Here is a 21,335-nt window from a genome sequence, read left to right as displayed (position 1 = left end):
GATAGCTTAAATTTTTTGTAGGATTCTAGTGCTTAACCTGTAGTACAAAAATCTGATAATGGAAGCACTGAAGAACAACAGGTGAAGGAATATAGAGAAATGCAGCATGCTTAAGAACAGAAATTCCAGAATGCTGTAGACTCCACCGAATCTTTACTGCTCTCTCCTCATCACCAGTTCTTACAGCACTTTTGGAACATGGAAGAGTCCCAGATCCTTCACAGACATACTTTCTTTCACTATCCAAATTATACAGTGTCAAGGACTCTTTCAGTAGTCCTGTCCGACATTTTTAAGTTTCTAAGAATACATAAAGTGATAGCCAGTCTTCTCTTCCTGATATAAAGTGCCAACCTCCCTCTGAGGGACCAGAGTCTATATAGATTGGTTCTTAACATTTTCTGTTACTTTCTCTCAGAATCTCACTAAAGATAACAAAATGAGTGTCTAGTAAGACTAAAGCCATATAGGCTCTTTAGTGATTTTCTTAGTTACTTTGACAAAAGATAAATTTTTTCTTCTCCTACTGGAAAATTTGACACAAAGAACTAATTTCTACTTCAACATGTAATAACAGTGGAAGAAGCTGCAGGTTATTTGTTGATCTTCTCAGCTAGTTAGGACTCTTTAAAATGATGTAATTTTGATGGCAGCAACAACCCAAGGGGACAAAAGAAAATGTTACAATGCCAGTGACCTCTGCTACTAGGGGAACATGAAAATTTAGTTTTCAAAATGCCAAAATGCTTTAAAATGTTATAGTCACCCTGTTCCTAATTTCACTTACTTGCTCAATTTTAACTATATCATTTAGCTGATTCTACACAATAGCAAATGGAAATTTAAACAGTGCCACTTGGAACACACTAAACTATCTTTCATGAGTGACGTAATTATTCCAAATTCTAACTGTACAGCAAACGATATACTTGCATGAATGTTGGCTTGAATGTTTTGGCTTCAATTTCAACTTTTGTAATAGCTGCAGCAAAATTTTCCTATCTAAATGTTTTTAAAGGCAGAATGTCTTCATAAATGAGCAAAGTATCTAGATAATTCCCTGGAAGCAAAACACAGACAAGTGTCCAAATGCAAGCTTTCTCATTTATATGTAGTGGAGTTTGAATATAACACAGCTGTTTAGTTTTGAAAGATGTGGGTATAATTACTCTTGTTAGGGCTCTATCACTCTACCTGCTTGACATATAGCATTATGGGCCAGTTGTGGGAGAATCTATGAAGGAAAGTTGATAAAGCAACCCCTGATGTTCACATGGGTTGATGTGGTTCAGCTGTTCCTGGCTTATAAAACCCAAGAGGGACTGTATTGAGATGAGGATAGAAAAACATGGAGAACTCATACACTACATGCATAAGGACTATGGACTGGCAAACCACAAAATCGGCATTTTTGGTAAAGTGGCATCTTGGAAGACTGTATAGACAAGAGAGTAAAAGGCATAGTCAAGTGACAAGCTTAAACAGAAAAAAAAAATATTGAGAAGAAAAAAAATGAATAAAAAACTGCATGTAAGGGAAGGTGCTAGCAGTGAGTTTCCCAAAAAGTAGAGGTAGCGAAAACCTAACGCAGAGCAGTCAGAAGCACATGGAAAAGTGGTAAGAAAGCTAAATTAAATTATGATATAAATCAGTTCATGGAATTAGTCACTAATAATTTTCTTTACATGGAATGGAATGGGTGACAGTCTCTGTTCTCCTTCCCACTTTGGAATAACTCCTTGAAGGAAAAAGGAGAAAAGGGAAACTAACATTTTCTGATGACATACTATGAAACTGGCAAGACACCATACAGACACCATTCTGTCTTGTTCAATCCTCATGATGACAATGGGTAAGGATGCTTCGGAGTAGTCTGTTGAGGTAGAAGATACACTGTGCAGAGATTCTCAAGAATGCCTATTCCCCATCAGAAGTGAGAAGTGACTGATGATTTACCTGGATACATCAAATATGATGGGTTAGAATGTCTGTTTCATTCCCTGAGTAAAATTAAGGAAGGCGGTGCAAACTGATGAATCCTACCTTTAGAAATGAAAGTTGAAAACAGAAATCTAAAATGGATTTCAAGACAGCAAGAAAGGAAATGGGATCTCTAGAAGAGGCACGAAAACTACAACAAAATAACATTTTTAAGCTTTCCGATTTTCCTACGACCTGCTTTATTTGCCCTTTCTCATCTACTTTTACAAAGTGATTTGCTTTAAAGCAAAAAAAAAAAATCCTTGTCCTATAAATTATAAAATAGATTAATAGTTGGAGAACCTGTGTCTAATTCAACACAGGCTGAGGAAACACATCCCCTAAAGCAACCCAACAATACCACCAATGGATATGTTAGGTTTTGTTTGCTACATGGTAGGGGAGAATTGGACAAGGAATAATGAAGGGAGAGAGGAAGGAAGGGAAGGAGGGGGAGAAAAAAAGCAAAAAGAACATACCTAGGGTTTAAGACTTTGTCTAAGGTCTGAATAGAAAAATCTGTGAACTTCGGGGTAACCAATGAAGCTGACTCACACCACATTTTTGTTGAGAAAATTTAGGCTCATAGAAGTTTTGTGATCTGCCCAAAGTCACACAGCTAGTAAATGGAGTTGGAATTCAAGAACAGTTGTGATTCACTCCAAAGCCCATAATCATGTTCCTTCATCACAATGACTGGCAGCTGAGAATTTTAAGCCAAGAATGAGAAAATGGAGCCATAAGAAAGAAAGAACAATAGGAATATGCAGCAAAAAGGTTATTTAACATATATTAGTGTAATCACTTTAATTGAGAAAGAAAAATATTACAGAATTTAATAAAATATTATTGCATATCTTTTAGTCCAATGAAGTACAATTTGTATAAGAATAAAACATCAGTGAAGTACCTTAATTTAACTTGAGAAAAAAATATATGCATGAAATAAATAAGCAAATACTCTTGAGGAATAGGTTGAGAAGAACTAAATTTTGTTGTCACTGAGTGGGGTCTGTATTACATAGCCCATGTTTACTATATCTGAGCTTTACTGGACATATTCACTGTAGTTTGGGGAATACAAAAGAATACTGGACTAGGGTTCTGAGGCTTAGCTTGTTATAAGATCTATAATAAATCACTTCAAGGAATGTATGGCCCCGAGTTTTCTAACTTACAAAAATGAGGCACTTGGCTAGATTAGTGGTTATCATATTTTGTTTTGTTATAGAACTCCTTTTTTCCAAATAAATTCTCCAGTTGATTTCAAATAAGTAATGCTGATAAAATTGCAGCATGACAAATACCAAAAAATGAAGACTTTTTTCCTTGAGCTCTTAGATTTATGTTTTAGAAAAGGCCTAGCCTTAAAACATGTGGAAAATGATATTAAAATGAAATATATTTCGGCATTTCACATATTGTGTTCCAAACCATCCTAGTTCTTGGAAGTAGTGTTTTAAAAAGAATTCTCTGGCTAATAATATCTTTGAGTGATGAACACTGCATCTCTATTGTGGAGAGTTACAATATATGTGTATCATGTTAAGATAGCAGTAAAATTCTGCCGCAAAATAAATTTATTTAACTTTGCTTATTCACATGCATCACAAGTCACCTCAGGTCACTTTTTTTTGTTTCCCACCTGAAGTGAATGTTCCAAGGAGCATGCTTTCTAATATAGTTTGCAAGTTCATGAACTTCAAGGACCCCAGTTTAAACCTATTTACAGGTTCTGAAATGGCACCTACTATACCTAAACACTCAATGGCTATCATTTCCATGAATTTAAAGTTGAATTCCACAAACACAGGGTTAACTGAGTACAAACCATGACATATGTAAGGTGTCTTTTAAAGGAGGAGGGAAGCTGTTGATGATACAAAGGATATTCAAAGCTCTTCAAAGTAAACAAATGTGAGATGAGCAAATATACATTCAAAATAGGGAAATATCTTGAAAATTATTCTACCTCCCTTTTCTCCTTGGCTTCAGCCTAACTAAGATTTTGTCCTGTTGATTCATCTTCTCTCCACCTCTCAGCCTTTCCCTTAGTTAAGGTCAGAAGAGAAAAAAAACTAAAGAAAGAAGTGCTACAATCTCAGTAAGCGGCCACACCTCCACCCTCCTCCTCTCCTAGACCTGGTCATTTCCACTGCTCTGTCTTTATCAGCTCTCATCCCAGATTCCATAATAAGAGCTTCTCCCATCTCAGAGCTAGTGCCTTTGGTGAAGCTCCAGCATGGCCTCTGACTGGTTTTCCATTGAAATGTGGACTGATGTTCTTTTTTTTTTTTTTTAAAGATTTTATTTATTTATTTGAGAGAGAGAGAATGAGAGATAGAGAGCACGAGAGGGAAGAGGGTCAGAGGGAGAAGCAGACTCCCCACCGAGCAGGGAGCCCGATGTGGGACTCGATCCTGGGACTCCAGGATCATGACCTGAGCTGAAGGCAGTCGCTTAACCAACTGAGCCACCCAGGCACCCTGGACTGATGTTCTTTACACCCTTTTTGTATAAAGATTATCTTCCACCATCCATATGCACCTCTAAATCACTAAGTGAAAAAAAAATAATTTTAAAAAATAAAATAAAATCACTAAGTGAAAGAAGAAGGGTAATGTCACCTAGAAAAAACTGTTATTGCCTTATTTCTACAAATGGCAAATAAATAATGAGAAAGAAAATTTGTTTTAGAAAAGAAGAGGAAAAAAATACTATTTTTCTTCTGTATTAGATCATGATGAACAGAAACTTTACTTCTAAGCCATAGATGGTGCTACGAAACAAAGTAGGGGAACAAAGAGGAAGGAAGGAAGGAAGGAAGGAAGGAGGGAAGGAAGGGAAGAAAAGAAAGAAAAAAGGAAAAGGAAAGAGAAAGGAAGGAAGGGAGGGAGGAAAGGGAAGGGAAGAAAGAGAGAGAGAGAGGGAGGAAAGAGAGAAGAAAGAAAGAAAAGAAAGAAGAAAGAAAGAAAGAAAGAAAGAAAGAAAGAAAGAAAGAAAGAAAGAAAGAAAGAAAGAAAGAAAGAAAGAAAGAAGGAAAGAAAGAAAAGAAAAGAAAGAAGGAAAGAAGAAAAGAAAGAGATAGATAGATAGATAGATAGATGATAGATAGATAGATAGATAGATAAATAAATAAATAAATGTCAGAATCTAGTGCCAAAAAGTGAGTTTTCTCCCCAACACCTCAGCTACTTAAATCACTAAACTGGCCCCAGTGGTACCCACAAAAATTAATTTAAAAAGTTTCCCCCTTCTTCTTGCTAAAAGACAGGATTATCAGGGAGACTTCTATAATTCCATCACAGTAAAAGAAGATGCACTATTACTATCCCAAACTGAAAACGTATGGTTTTTCATAGAGACATTTAAGTATGCAGTGTTAAATTGCACAGCATTATTGACACAATACTTTTGGTATACAATGTGATTGGTGAACTAGCCTTGGGACTGAAACTCCAGCTGTGACGATTCCTATCCTTTTGGAACACAACTTGTTCATGAAATGGAGATTGCACTTATTTTAAGGAAGGAAAAGTACTGAGGTTTCTCTAATCCAGAATAGTTTAAATATAGGAAATGTTCCCAAGGATAGCAATCAAAATGATGAATGAGTTAGATTATTTTATTCATGTGGAAATATAAATGAAGCATAAATTACCCAAGACAAATTTGCCAGGAAAAAAAAATGGGGGAAATTGTGTGATGGTCTGCAGAATGTGAAAGGCACAGACCTCAAGGCTAGAGAAATAACATAGTGTGATTCAAAAGCTAGTAGTACAGATAATGAGAATGTTCAGAGTAAAACAGAAGCTGCCTCCCCTGATGGAAAAGGAGCAGAGAAACTACACTAATTTGAATGTGGTGTAGGAATCCAAACCAGGTAAAGACTCAGGAATAAACTCTAATACAGTATTAATACTCATGTCAAGGAAAATAAAACTGTCTAATCATGTTATCTAGATTATCTAGATATAGAATTTGGCTCATTGGGGTCATCTTCTTTCATAAATATTGGACTCAACCATTTGGTTACCAACTTCCCACCATTGGAAAAGCCTGTTGGAAACATCAATGTTTAGGTGGGGCAAGTTGCTTGTGCTTTTCTCTGGGCATCTAAAAAATCAGTAGATGCATGATAAACAATTTAAAAATCACAATTAGTTTCTTCCCAGTGACAAATAAATAGCAATCTTACACATATCCTTAACAGTCTCCAAATTGTGCAACAGAAATATAATATGATAAACATATGTAATTTTAAATCCCCAAGTAGATACATTAAAAAAACAGGTAAAATCCATTTATTAATACATTTTATTTAACCCAATATATCGAAAATATAATTTCGTCTTGTGGCACTAGCCACATTTAATGCTCAGTAAGCACATGTGATCAGTATATCATATTATACAGCCCAAGAACTAAGAGAAAAGTAGAGGTATAAGACCAAAATAAAAAATTGTGCATGGGTCAATGAAGGGACACTCTTTCTGACCCACAGTAATGACCATTATGATTATATTGAACACGACAGGTAACTTCACTGAGAAGGGGAAAGAGGACCACAAGTACTATGTGTGTGGTGAAGTGAAAATCTCATTAAAATAAGAATTAATTCATTTATGTGATTTTGGAAATGGGTTAATTTTAGAATAAAATTATTTTCTTTATATCCTCCTAAGTGATCAATCAAAAATATATCAAAACATAATTTAAAATATTTTTATAATTGGCAACTGCAATGATGTTAAGATACTGTGACAAAAAAATAAAATGTTATTATGAAAATTATTTAAAAATTGTCAAGGACAGCACTTATATTAAGCACTTAAAAATGTTGCTAGGACAGTTGAAGAATACCTATTCTAGGTTTAGAATACCAGTTGCAGATCATCATTCAGAAATATACCAACAATTTATTTCTTTATTCAATAAAAATTTCTTTAATATTCATTCTATTTCAGAAGCTGTCCTAAGCCCTAAGGATACAATGAAAACAAAAACAGGTAAAATCCATGCTCCTCAGAAGCAAATATTCTAAGATAGATACATAAATTCATTCGTCTACCAAAGCTTTGTTAAACAGTTTTCAAAGAACTTCCTTTTTCTATCACTAACTAATATGACCTAGAATTTGTTCTCTTAAGGGTACATATTCATTGATTGTCAGCCTCAAGAAGTTGGAACCTGTTTTATCTATCATCTAGTTCAGTACATCTCAGAATGCCTTATACATTATTTAATGATGGTACTGAATCGAATTAATTGAATCAAATTGAAATAAATCAAATTTAATTTAATTAGAAGGCATAAAATAGGTGTTATTTCATTGCTAAAAATCCTAACCAAAAACCAGGAATATCTCCATTAAAAAGTAATACTGAAACCAAATGAAGACAATAATTACAAGAAAGGAAAACTTCAGGCCAGTATCTCTCATAAACATAGATGCAAAAATCCTCAATACAATATAATCAAATCCAACAATATATAAAAAGAATTATATACCATGACTAAGTGGGATTTATTCCAGATACGTAAGACTGGTTCAACAAATGTTAATCAATTAATGTAATCAATCATATAAGCAGGCTAAAGAAGAAAATTTACATGATCATATCAATTGATGTTAAAAAAATATTTGAAACACCCTAACATCCTACACTAATCCATGATAAAAACTCTCAGCAAACTAGGAATGAAGGGGAACTTAGTCAATTTGATAAAGAACATCTGTAAAGAACGTATAGTTAACATCATACTCAAGGTGAGAAACCAAATCTTTACCACTAAGACTGAAAACAAAGCCAGGACATTCCCTCTTATAACTCCTATTCAACATTATACTACAAGTCCTAACTAACACATTAATACCAAAAAAAATGGAAATAAAGTGTATACCGTGTTTGAAGTAAGAAATAAAATTGTCCTTGTTTAGAGATGACATGATTGTCTATGTAGAAAATCCCAAAGAATCACAAAAAAAAACCCTCCTGGAATAAATAAGTCATCATAGCAAAAGTGCAAAATACAAAGTTAATATACAAAAGTCAATTGTTTTCCTATATACCAATGATGAAAAATTTGAATTTGAATTTATTTTTTTAATGTTTTATTCATTTATTCATGAGAGTCAGAGAGAGAGAGAGAGAGAGAGGCAGAGACAGAGGGAGAATCAGGCTCCCCGCCTAGCAGGGAGCCTGATGCGGGGCTCAATCCCAGGACCCTGGGACTATGACCTGAGCAGACGCTTAACGACTGAGCCACCCAGGCGCCCCTGGAATTTGAATTTAAAACACAATACTATTTACATTAGGACCAAAAATAATGTAATACTGCTCTCTTTGGGAGAACATACACCAAAATTGGAACAATACAGAGATTAGCATGGCCCCTGCTCAAGGATGACATGCAAGTTTGTGAAGCATTCCATATAAAAAAAAAAAAAGAACAAGAAAATAATGTAATAATCAGATATAAATCCAAAATATATACAGCATTTATATGATAATAACTACAAAAATCTGATAGAAGAAATTAAGGAATATCTAAATACATAGAGAGATATTCCATGCTCATGGACAGGAAGATTCAATATTGTTAAGACGTCAGTTCCTACCAACTTGATCTATAGTTTCAAGGTAATCCAAATCAAGATTCCAGAAAGTTATTTTGTGGATGGATATAATATAATAAAGTCATTCCAAAGTTTATATGGGAAGATGAAAGATTCAGAATAGTCAACACGATATTAAAGATGTAAAACAAGTTAGAAAATGAGACTGTCTCACTTCAAGACTTAATATAAAGCTACAGTAACCAAAAGAACATGGTTTTGGCAAAAGAACAGACACATAGATCAATGAAACAAAACATAAGACCCAGAAATAAACCCACACAAATAAAGCCAACTGATCTTTGACAAAGGAGCAAAGGCAATTAAATGGAAACAAGATCGTCTTTTCAACAAATGGTACTGGAATAATTGAATATCCGTATGCAAAATAAATCTAGATTTGGGACTTACCCCTTTCAACTAATTAACTCTAATAGATCACAACCTAAATGTAAAATTAAAAACTATAAAATTTCTAGAAGATAGCACAGGAGACCATCTAGGTGACCTTGGTGTGAGGATGAGTTTTTAGATACAACACCAAAAGCATGATGATCACAGAAAAAAAAAAAACTAGCAAGTTGGCATCGTTAAAATTGAAAACTTTTGCTCTGCGAAAGACAACCATAAGAGAATGAAAGTCACATGCTATGAGAAAATATTTGCAAAACACATATCTGACAAAAGATTTGTATCTAACATATGCAAACAATTCCTAAAGCTCAATAATAAGAAAACAACTCAATAAAAAAATGGTAAAACGATCTGAACATACACCTCATCAAAGAAGATGTACAGAAGGCAAATAAGTATATAAAAGATGCTCAACGTCATTTTTCATTAGGGAGCTTCAAATTAAAACGATAATGAGGTATCATTACTAGAATGACTGAAATCACAAAAGCTGACAATAACAAATGCTGACAACCAAGTGCAGCAACAGGAACTCCTGTTCATTGCTGGTGGAAATGTACAAGAAGGTACAGCCACGTTGGAAGACAGTTTGGTACTTTCTTACAAAGCTAAACATAGTATTACCATACATTTCAGCAATCGTGCTCTTAGGTATCTACCTGACCGAGTAAAAAACATGTCCATAAAAATATCTGCACTCAAATGTTTATAGCTGCTTTATTTATAATTACCCCAAATTGGAAGCACAAGATATTCTTCAACAAATGATAAACTGTAGTCCAACCAAGCAATGGAATGTTATTCAAGGATAAAAAAAAAAATGATCTATCAAGCCACAAAAAGACATGGAGGAACCTTAAATGCATATTGTAAGCGAAAGAAGTTAGCCTGAATGATGCTACATGGTGCATGACTCCAATTACATCACATTCTGGAAAAGATAAAACTAGAGACACATAAAAAATCAATGGTTGCCAGGGCTCAGGGTGAGAGTGAGAGGAATGAAGAGATGAACTACAGTGCTCAAATTTTAAAAATTTTAATTTAAAAACATGCTGAAGAAGGTCAAAGAGACATAGGAGCCAACTAAAAGACCTCCCAATGGTTAAAGCTGGAACAACTGGAGCAATAAAATAAAGTAGTCCTGGACTGTAACCCAAAGGCTAAAATAAGTATCCATGAGTCCATACTGATATAAATAAATGATTAAATAAGTTAACAAATGAGAAAGAAGAGACAAATCTCCCATGCAGAAGAGTTCCACATAAATTATTTAGATACTCCATCCTAAAGGTTGAGGAAAATAACTCCCCATTCTTAAATGTAAGCTGCACATGGTGACTTCCTTCCAAAGAGTATAGTATGAAAATACGAGGAAGAAAGTAACAGTGAAGAACCCAGAAAAATATTCCTTCTGCCTGTTGACCAAGGTCAACATCAATGGTCACAAATCATGTAGATTGTATGTGCCCTTGATATGATTTGATAAAAATGATACACTTTACCTCTGTGACCTTCCTCCCCAAAACACATAACTCCTGTCTAATGATGAGAAAAACATCCAATTCCAGTAGATGGTCATCCTACAATATATCTGACGAGTACTCCCCAAAATTGTCAAGGTCATCAAAAACAAGGAAAATCTTGAAAATTATCAAAACCTAGAAGAAACTAGGAGACATGATCCCAGAACAGAAAGAAGGCATTAGGTAAAAGCTAAGGAAGTCTGAAAAAATTATATACTTTAGTTAATAATAATGTACCAATGTTGGTTCATTAAGTGTAACAGACAGGCTATGCTCATGTAAGATATTAACTATAGGGGAAACTGTGTGGGGTTGCTATGGGAAAAGGATGTATAGGAGTTCTCTGTACTATCCACTCAATCTTTCTATAAATCTGAAATTTTTCCAAAATAGTCTAGTAATTCTATTAATTAGCTAATTAATTAATATTCTGACTAAGCTATTGACACATACTTTAATATAAGTAAGATTAATTTTTGGAACATCACTAATAACCAGACCATGGGCCTTGTCAATGCCCACTTAAATGCAGTGCCAAGAAATTCTAGTCTGAAGAAACTTGCCACACTTACTCATTTATTATGAAAATTATAATACTACAATTACCTATGAAACCAATTCTTATCAGAATATAAACTATAGCTGATCCTTGAACAACCCAGGTTTGAACTGCATAGGTCCACTTATGTGGATTTTTTGATAAATACAGGACAATACTGTAAATGTATTTTCTCTTATGATCTTCTTAACATTTTCTTTTCTCTAGCTTATTGTAAAAGTACAGTATATAATATATATAACATAAAAAATATGTGTTAATCGACTGTTTATGTCACCAGTAAGGCTTCCAGTCAACAGTAGGCTATTAGTAGTTAAGCCTTGCTGGAGTCAAAAGTTATATGCAGATTTTTGACTGTGTAGGGATTGGCACCTCTAACCCTCATATTGTTCAAGAGTCAACTGTACTCAAGTCTCCTCCATAGTTTTACAACCTAATCCAGACACTATCCTATCTCTTTATTCCCATTCACAGCTATGTTCATTGTTTCTACCTCATTTTCCACTCATTGTTCACAGTAATTTGGTTCTGCCCAATTACTCTTCCAAAGTCACTGGTGGTCTCCCTAAACCAGTAGGCACTCACCTATTATTTTACTTCCTCTTTTGGAAGTATCTTACACATTATCCATTCCTTCCTTTTTAAAACACATTCTTCCTTTGCATTCATCACATTTCATTTTCTTGGTTTTCTTCCCACCTCTCTTGCATCTTCTTGATGTGTGTGTGTATGTGCATATGTGAGATTCTTACCCTGTCCTTAAGTGATATTGTCCTTAAAGTTCAGTTAAGCAAATTGTTTTCACTTTTTTAAGTTTTTTTATGTTCAGTTAGCCCACAGACAGTACATCATTCATTTTTGATGTGTTCGATGATTCATTAGTTGCGTATAATGTTACTCTATGAGTGTACCTTAGCTTCCACGGCTTTAGTAAACTACTACATGTTCATGTATACCAAGTCAAATATTATACTACTTACACTGCTATTTCCACTTTGCAGCTCTACTCACATTTCAAAGTCAAAATGTCCCAGAATAATCTACCATGCCCTCTTCCCCAAACTCCTTATACTCCATATTCTCTCTCTCTATACATGGTATCACCACTCTCTACTCAAGGCAATAGTCATTATAATCAATTTCATTCTCACTTCAAATGTTAAATCATTCCTTAATTCTCAGCATACCTTCTAAAAAATTTCTCACTTCCATCAAATTCTGTCCATCCATAGAACTACCATTCTAGTTCAAAACACTATCATCTCCTACCTAGATTTCTAAAATCGCCCCTTACAGGTGCCCCACATCTCCATGCTTTCTCCCTCCAGTCCACTCTCCACTCTATCTCATCATTCCCTAATTCAAGACACTTCAATGATTCCCCTTTGTTGTTAGTTTGAGATCCAAATGATTTAATTTTGACTATAGTTCATAATTAGGGCCCTGCTTAATACTCCAGTCTACACTCCTACTTCTTTCTCCACTTCCCTACTTCTGCCTCACACCATGCTAAACTGCAAATGTGTATGCTGCTCATTCTGCATACATCATTACTCTTCCCTACTCTCACTGTCACTCTAACTTAGGAGTTCAGCTTAGATGGTCTTTTCAAGAAGTCTTCTCTGAATCCTCAAATCCCAGATAGTTGCCTCTCATATATATTGCCACAGAGGCTTTTACTTCTGCTCTCAAAACCCTTAACATACACACATACAATTTTAAATTCCCTCATTACTTATCTATAATGCTTGTTAAACTCCAAGGTCCCCAGAGGTAATAAATATTTGTATTATTTATTAACTCTTCTCAAGAATATCTAGGACAATGACTGACATTCAGACAATGTTTGATATATTGACTGATGAAAATATAGATGGATGGTTACAGTAACTCAGAAAAATACCCTGAAAGGATTTTAAACTTAGAAGTTTAAAAAAAAAGAAAAAGAAAAACACCTCTCTGGAATGAGTTACTGCTTGCTTAGAGCTTTTGATTCTAATACATTTTCTTAGAAATAGACTTGGCTTCTGTGTGTATGAAAAATTCATAAGAATACCCACTGTATCCCAGGTTTAAAGTAAGGATTTTCAAAGACAGTATTATTGCTTTTAGGTTGCAATAGTCATGTTAATCACCTAATACCATGTTTGAACTACACATGAATGTACAGGACCAAAATTCTAAGACATCAAAGGACTCAAGTTTGATAATAATAGTTTGGAAGCAGTCAGAGAATGGTGAAGGAAGGAACTGTCAGCAACTGAAAGGTAACAGTGGGAATTAACCAATACATATCATGGGACTATGACTGCAAATTCAATATGGGACGTATAAATAGCAATACAAGCCAGAATGAACCCCTGGCTCAAGCAGCCTTTAGACTTGACAATTGGACAGTCCAGGAAGATTTCAAAGCTTCAAGGAACAGACATAGGATAGATTAGGAAACTTTGAGTATTAATAGCAGCAAAATATATAGAATAATAGGGGTGAGATCAAAGATATTCTGCCATGTCTATGTACAGTATGTACAGGAAAGAAAAACAAAAAAAATGGCATGAAAGACTTACAGAGTCAAAGATACATACAGTGTCTTCTCCAAATCAGCTTTCTTCATTCAAAAGCAACAGTGACCAAATAGTTTCAAAATGCTTTATTTTTTCTTTTGGTTATACTTAAATTAAAATCCTACAAAAAACTACTAGTAAATATTTTACTTTTAAAATGTATAATTATCATGTATTATGTTACAAAGAAATAGGCATCAAAATAACATTAATGATAAAGTCAGTGTTAACGCAATTAAAGTAATAGAGTTTCTCTTGACTTCTACTCTAAAGTCTATTATATTACTCATTACTGAATTTTTTTGTAAATGAAGATACAATCAAAGAAGGAATGGTTGTTAATATTTTACCAAATCTGAAATTCTACCATTCCATCTTCCTTCAATGATGTCATCTCCACTTAATTATTCACAAAGTCGTTGGGTTAAGAAACAACTATGCTTAAATTTTTGTCTCAAACGTTTTAGATAATCTAGCTCTAAAGATCCAAATCACCAGGTTGCTGCAAATCCCCCACCTTTTCCTGTCTAATTTGACCTACCTCATGTTCAAGATCATCAAAAACCTCATGAGTCCAAAATTATGATCCAGCTTTTCTTTTTTAATCTCCCACATGTTACATAGTAATAAGCAAAGGAAATTCTCATAACAAGTGCTCAAAAAATACTTGTATGGTGAATGAGTACACCAGGAGTAAGAAAAATAAATCCCTAATCCTTTGTTCACCTTGTGCCAGGTATCATGCCTGGATTAAAAGAGTGGATTCAAACATACTTGACCACCTCTCTTTACAAATAATATCAAGCTATTGAACTAATTTCTGAAAGGTGTGAGATTACTTGGCATATCTCTCTTTTTTAATTCTTTTTTTGATTTACTTCCAGGAGTTCCACATTTTCTCATTATCTCTCTTTTCCTGCAGCCATTTGTGCATATAATTGCTTTTAAACCATAAAGTTGTTGTTACAAATAGTGCTCTCTTTAATGAAGAAGACAGTACTTGACAGATTAATGATATTAAATTATTTAATAACCTCCTATATTTAAATAAATTATAAGAGACACAGTTCATTTGTTTATTTTTAGTCCTCAGACTTTGTATAGGCAGTTAATACATAGAAAGGAATTAGAGCAAACTCATTTCTGCCTCAGGAACTAGAGTTGAGCTCTTCTCCTAGCACTGAATATTTATTTGAATTTCTGTGCAGAGTCAAGCACCAATTACGTTAAAATAATCTAAGCATCTTTAAAATCTAAAGGCCCATTCACTGGGTAAATTGAACGCCAAAGTTTATGGAAATAGTGATTTCATAGAAGCCTGTAGTAACTTGTTCCCTTGGCTAATGTACCCACTGAACTAAACAACACAGATGCAAAATTTTATGGGAAAAATTATATTAGGTAGCCATAGGTGGAAACATCTAAACCTTTCAGCTGGTTCGTCTTAAATAAAGAACAGTAAGTATCATGAAATAAAACCTATAATTAGGTTTATGATCTCCAAAGACTAACCATTCCTAATTTTAGAAAACAGGCCTACCTGTTCATTCAAATTTATAAAAAATGAGAATTTGCTTAAGTGTTTTCTATTTACTCCTTTAATTCTCAAATTCGATTAAATTTTAATCTTAGAACTGTTTTGAGTCTTGGGCTTTTTTTCCTATAGTTTATTTAACTTAATATTCTCAGAGGGTGGGGTTTTGTGTATGTTTACTTGTTTTTGTTTTTACTCAATACAAATACAAATACACTCCACCTAACTTCCTTTCTATATTTCCATTGGTTTTGTAAAATAATTTAAAGCATGTGTACAGACTTGAATGGAACTCATTGTAGAAATACCTAAGTATTTAGTGAGAAATTTTCACTTGGTGTATATGAAATGTATCTTTTGTAGATAAGTTTTAGAATCTACTCATTCTTGACTTATGGATATAAAACCTAGGGTGCCTGGGTGGCTCAGTCAGTTGAGCATCTGACTCTTGGTTGTGGCTCAGGTCATGATCTCCGGGTCATGAGATGCAGCCCGGTGTCAGGCTCCACACTTAGCATGGAGCCTGCTTGAGATTCTCTCTCTCTCTCTCCCTTTGCCCCTCTTCACACTGGCTCACTCTCTCTGTCTCTATCTCTCTCACTCTCTCAAATAAATAAATAAATCTTTGAACTGGATATAATACCTAATTTTCTTTTTTTTTTTAGTTTTATTTTATTATGTTATGTTAGTCACCATACAGAGCATCATTACTTTTTGATGTAGTGTTCCATGACTGTTTGTGTATAACAGCCAGTGCTCCATGCAATATGTGCCCTCCTTAATACCCATCATCGGGATGACCCATCCCCCCACTCCCACCCCTCTAAAACCCTCAGTTTGTTTCTCGGAGTCCATAGTCTCTCATGGTTCATCTCCCTCCCCGATTTCCCTCCCTTCATTTTTCCCTTCCATCTCCTAATGTCCTCCACACTATTCCTCATGCTCCACAAATAAGTGAGACCATATGATAGTTGACTTTCTCTGCTTGACTTATTTCACTTAGCATAATCTCTTCCAGTCCCATCCATGTTGATGTAAAAGTTGGGTATTCATCCTTTCTGATGGCTGAGTAATATTCCATTGTATATATGGACCACATCTTCTTTATCCATTCCTTTATTGAAGGGCATCTCAGCCCTTCCACAGTTTGGCTATTGTGGACATTGCTGCTATGAACATTGGGGTACATATGGCCCTTCTTTTCATTACATCTGTGTCTTTGGGGTAAATACCCAGGAGTGCAATTGCTGGGTCATAGGGTAGCTCTATTCTTAATTTTTTGAGGCACCTCCACACTGTTTTCCAAAGTAGCTGTATCAACTTGCATTCCCACCAACAGTGTAAGAGGGTTCCCCTTTCTCCACAACCTCTCCAACATTTGTTGTCTCTTGCCTTGTCAATATTTGCCATTCTAACTGGTGTAAGGTGGTATCTCAGTGTGGTTTTGATTTGAATTTCCTTGATGGCTAATGATGATGAACATTTTTTCATGTGTCTGTTAGCCATTTGTATGTCTTCTTTGGAGAACTGTCTGTTCATGTTTTCTGCCCATTTATTGACTTGAATTGTTTTTTGGGTGTTGAGTTTGAGAAGCTGTCATTTAGAATATCTAATTTTCTAAAATGTATTTATCTATTCAATTTATGCTCTGGTTATATCACTTGTGATATTCACTGTAATTTTATAAAATATTTTTTTAAAGTTCAGCACATAAAGAAGTACCCCATTAGGTATATTTACTCAGATTTGGATACCATGACAATAAGTATTATGATTGCTATAGCCATAGAAAAAACCTTGAGACATTATACTTGCTTTCCTTAAGGTTCTATATGGTGGTGGCTAGGTGCTCCTCATTTGAGTATGAATGTTCAAAACTGGCATAGGGATGCCTGGGTGGCTCAGTTGGTTAAGCAGCTACCTTCAGCTCAGGTCATGATCCCAGGGTTCTGGGATTGAGTCTCGCATCGGGCTCCCCGCTCAGCAGGGAGCCTCCTTCTCCCTCTGCCTGCCACTCCTCCTGCTTGTGCTCTCTCTCTCTCTCTGACAAATAAAAAATAAAATCTTTTTAAAAAAACTGGCAGACTTGAAGAAAAATTTTAAAACCATCATTTTTAAAAATGTATTTTCAAATTTGGAGGAAAAAATAAAAAATAAAAAACAAGAAAAAAATGTATTTTCTGAGTAACCTCTAAAGAAATGAATGCCTTAGGTAAACTTTATTACTCACTTACAGTATTTTTTTTAAGATCTTATTTATTTATTTATTCGTCAGAGAGAAAGAGAGTGCACAAGCAGGGGGAGTGGCAGGCAGAGGGCGAAGCAGGCTTCCTGCTGAGCAAGGAGCCCCATGCAGGACTCGATCCCAGGACCCTGGGATCATGACCTGAGCTGAAGGCAGACAACTGACTGAGCCACCTAGTCATCCCACAACATTTATTTTGAATACATTTTGTGTCTTAGCTTTGTCTTCCACATTTTCTACAATCTTCAGCTCAGGACTGTAGTCAAAGTTTCCATGGCTGCTTATCTCTCTTTATATAAAGTTCCCTCTCTCTCTCTCTCTCTCTCTCTCTCTCTCTCTCTCTCTCTCTGTCCTAATAGCCTCTTCTTGTAGGACACAAATTGTATTGGATTAGGGCCCACCCTAATGGCTGCAGTTTAATTAATTACCTTTTTAAAGGCCCTATCTCCAAATACAGTGATATTCTGAAGTACTGGGGGGACCTCAGCATATGAATTTTGGGAGAACACAAGCCCATAACTACCACAAAATTCTAATCACCCCAAACTCAAAGTCTTTCTGGCTCTTTTCTTTCTCTTCCTCTTTCCATTCAAATATGTTTTGTATAAATTCTCCTGGGACACTTTTCCCTGCTCTCCGCATCTACTCTAACAGAGGTCTCCTACCTATACTGTTATTATAACATGCTAACAAACTCTACAATACCATCTACACATTTGCTGCCATTTCCGTCTTTCTAAAACTAAGCAGTAGTAATGTTACATCAACTCAAAAATCTATAGTGACTCCTAAATTATTGTTTAACATTTGCCTAATAATAACTTAGACTGCTTTTTAAAGATGCCCTTTGCTTGCCTTTTAAGGCCTTCCTTGATCTCCTTCCAATGAGGGCTCCAGTATTATGTCCCAGGACTTCTTTGTGGAATCTTTAGTCTTTAGAACAGTGTATTTTATATTGTAGGTAAAAAAAAAAAAAACTATTAGTGAACCATAAAACTAATTTTGACAAGCATTTTAGAAACCAAAGAATGAGATGGGATGGAATGGAATGGATGGAATGGAACGTATCAGAATAATATTTTAGGGGCACCTGGCTGGCTCAGTCGGTTAAGCGTCCAACTCTTGATTTCAGCTCAGGTCATGATCTCAGGGTCGTGAGATCAGGATCGCATCCAACTCTGCGCTCAACACAGAGTCTGCTTGTCCCTCTACCTCTGCTCCACCCCCTGCTCACTCTCTCAAATAAATCTTTTAAAAAAATAAAAAATAATTTTAAAGAATAATATTTTAATAAGTATTTAAATACTCATACATGTTACAAAGTTTGGGCTCTTTTTTTCTTCCCCACCAAATTATTCCTTAAGACTCTTCTGAGTTCTTTCTTTATTTGAAAATTTTCCTTCTTTGAATATTTTCAAGAAGATACTATTACTTTATACATAATTAGATTGTGTACTATATGAATATAAATTACACTGATTTCCCCAAGCAAAAATTGAATTCGATGCATACAAGTCCTTGTTTTCTGAAAATTTTCCTCTGACTACTGACTGACATGTGGGTTCAGAACCTGTAAGTATACCACATGGCACCTGTGCACAGCAGCCTGACAGTAGTAAAAGTATTAAGAACACCATATTTCTCAGCATTTATCAGATTTTGAAACCTCCTAAACAGCCATCACTGGGCAATTTTTAATTTAACACTGAATGGACCTCAGCTATTAGTCATAGACAAGTGTTGCTGTAGGTACCTAAAAAGATTTGTGTTGTTTAATCATCAACAGAGCCAGAGCACTACAAACCAACACAAAATAAAGACCTAAGAGTGAAAACAGAAGTGAAATCTGACTGTTAAAGCAATAGACTTAAGGGGATGGAAGACCCTCTTTGGCAGGATAAGGTAAGAATATAACAAAATATCAGGTTCCAGAGAGCAGAGTATCATGAAAATCAGCAAGTTATTTCTGATATATTTTCTTTTTTAAAGGAAAGAGAAAAATAAAGCAATTCCATATAATTAAAAATAATTTTAAATAATCGTATCTATTCATTGATGCTGCAAAGTAGCCTTTACCCTGAGTTGGGTCATCTCTCCCCTGGGAGTCCTTGCTCTATATTTCAAGTGACACTAAAGAGATCACCAAGACAGAGAAGGGTTTGTCTCACAATAATCAAAACATGAATACATGTGAAGACTCTTTTACTTGTTACAAAATACAAAGAAACATTGGATAAGGAATTAAATCTAGTTAAATCTGGATGTCATCTGGATTTTTGTGGCACTGGAAGTTGTAGCCAGGCAAGATTTGTGCTTGAAAGAAAATATAGAGACCACAAAGAAATGAAGAGGGTACACCTCAAGTTACAGAAAGATATACATTTTAAATTGTGTTCCTCATTGTCAACATAATTATAAGACTAATGCTTAGATATTTATTGTTTCTCTTTAAACAAGTCTCTAAGATCTCGTTTCCATTTCCACTGTGGATCAGTGGTTTCAAATGCATAAGAATCACCTGCAGAGTTTGTCACCCAGGCAAGCCAGGACCCTGCCTCAGCCAGAGACTAAGGAAGTTCTATGTTTTGGAGTGCCATCCTTGAAATTGTGTAAGTCTCCCTCCTGTGCATGGGATTGCAGTGCTTTTTAAGTGGGGCACCTAAGCCTGAACTCCTCTTGGGAGCACTTTCCAAACTTCTAGTGGAGTAGATCAATGTCACAAGGAGCTCTAGGGCTTGTTGGCTTAAGTCTGTCCCCAGGCCAATCCAGGCCACAGCGCCAGGAATGCAGCATGACAAGTGGATCACTCCTAGTAACCAGAGCGGTGGGATTGTGTTGTTGTTGTTTGCATAGTTGCCTGAAACTGGACAAACAGAATAGCGTTAACACACAGAGTTTGAGTAACCATCACTCATGTTGTCAGGCACAGGAAGAGTTCAGGGTTCAGAGCTTCCAGTGTTCACTGCTAACCCTTGGCCTTAAGCCACAGGTGGGCCAGTGTGATAACTCATGGACATCTAAATGCTGCCTATAGAGCAGCCTCTAGTCTACAGCACCCACAGCTATCAGGGTGAGAGCAGGCATTCTTTGTCCCCCACACTGTCACACCAACCCCTCTAAGGCTCCACACTTCATACCAGGTAGTCCTCCAGGAGGTGTCACTCATGTCCTTTAAGGACTTTGAGACTATTTTCTCCTTAATACTAATGGTCCAATGCTGTCCTCTTTTGCTTTTGCTAAATGTAGTGATGCCATGCTCTCCTAGACTGGCCTTGACACATGCCTGACAAGGAATGGGCGTTCCTTGTATAAATGAGATTATTCTTATTACTCTAACCAGAGATCCTATGGCTATCCCCTTCGTTAGTAGCAGTGTGAAAAGCAAGGGTAGAGTCAACACTGAACGAGATCACAGTCTAGAAATGCAGTGATTATGGATTAAAGAGTTCAGGGGAAGACATGATTGAAAGAAAGGTTGATCCATGATTAAATGCAAATGGCATTTATAATGTGACCAGAAAACAAATAATCATTCACAGTTCCCTGAATTCTCTGCGCAAGACTTGCACTTGTGGTCATCATCAACAAAGCACAGTAAAACTTTTGAAAGAGGCAATGGAAGCTAGTATTTATGGGCAGCATGATGGATGAGGCATCACCATAAGTGATGACATACTCCACAGTAAAGAAGTGGCATGAGGGCATCACTTCAATACAAACACATTCCAAAGGGCCGTGATACTGTAAGAAATAACAGCATTGCTATCCTTTTCTCATGATGGGAGAAATAAAATTATCCAAGAATGATGTAGTTGACCACCAAGAACATAAAGAAATGGTTCCTAGATCTGAATTTAAAGAGATGGTGCTTGGATTCTATAATGAATCTTC

At 35.5% G+C, this 21,335-nt stretch overlaps 1 non-coding gene across 1 annotated transcript; it reads left to right on the top strand.

The window, feature by feature from the left end:
* Window positions 1-8,320: 8,320 nt before the first annotated feature.
* LOC112834403 (U6 spliceosomal RNA) lies at window positions 8,321-8,422 on the top strand. Its single transcript, XR_003210892.1, has one exon. It is a non-coding gene; the product is annotated as a U6 spliceosomal RNA (small nuclear RNA).
* The last annotated feature ends 12,913 nt before the right edge of the window (window positions 8,423-21,335 follow it).

This window comes from Callorhinus ursinus, unplaced genomic scaffold, assembly GCF_003265705.2.
Source record: "Callorhinus ursinus isolate GAN/ISIS: 27379988/994484 unplaced genomic scaffold, GSC_fseal_2.0 scaffold1, whole genome shotgun sequence".
Taxonomy (NCBI): Eukaryota; Metazoa; Chordata; class Mammalia; order Carnivora; family Otariidae; genus Callorhinus; species Callorhinus ursinus.
This window is presented reverse-complemented; position numbering and strand designations above follow the sequence as displayed.